General features: G+C 57.7%; 1 long non-coding RNA gene across 1 annotated transcript in view; it reads left to right on the forward strand.

The window, feature by feature from the left end:
* LOC104980805 overlaps nt 1–478 on the forward strand; it is a 17426-nt gene that overhangs the window by 7317 nt on the left and 9631 nt on the right. The gene's annotated exons all lie outside the window — the stretch shown is intronic.

Consider the following 478-nt stretch of genomic DNA (forward strand, 5'->3'; position numbering starts at 1 on the left):
AGTACTGTCTCAGACATTCATTTACAGGCTGTACACCCTGGGGCGGGGAGGATGGGGGGTGGGGCTGCAAGCTTCTCTCAACCACGCACCCCAGTCACTGTGCACCCCTATACTCTCCCGAGGTGACCTCAGTGTCCTGATAAGCAGACTCCGCTGAGAGAGTGTAGAGGTGGGGGGATGGTTCCTGGGAGGGTGCAGGAGCCACTGGGGGCACAGTTGGTGGTGAAGGGCTGAAGGGAGAGTGCTCATGGAGCCCCCAACACTGATCTGGAGGAGGAAGCCCCTTCCTGAGTCTCTGGAACCAAGTGGACAAAGCCCAGAGTTACACAGGCCAGCGTGGGAGCACCTGTTTCTTTCAGTTCAGTTCAGTCCCTCAGTCGTGTCCGACTCTTTGTGACCCCATGGACTGCAGCACACCAGGCCTCCCTGTCCATCACCAACTCCCAGAGTTTACTCAAACTCAAGTCCATCCAGTGGG

Source organism: Bison bison, unplaced genomic scaffold, assembly GCF_000754665.1.
Source record: "Bison bison bison isolate TAMUID 2011002044 unplaced genomic scaffold, Bison_UMD1.0 scf7180017864508, whole genome shotgun sequence".
Classification (NCBI taxonomy): Eukaryota; Metazoa; Chordata; class Mammalia; order Artiodactyla; family Bovidae; genus Bison; species Bison bison.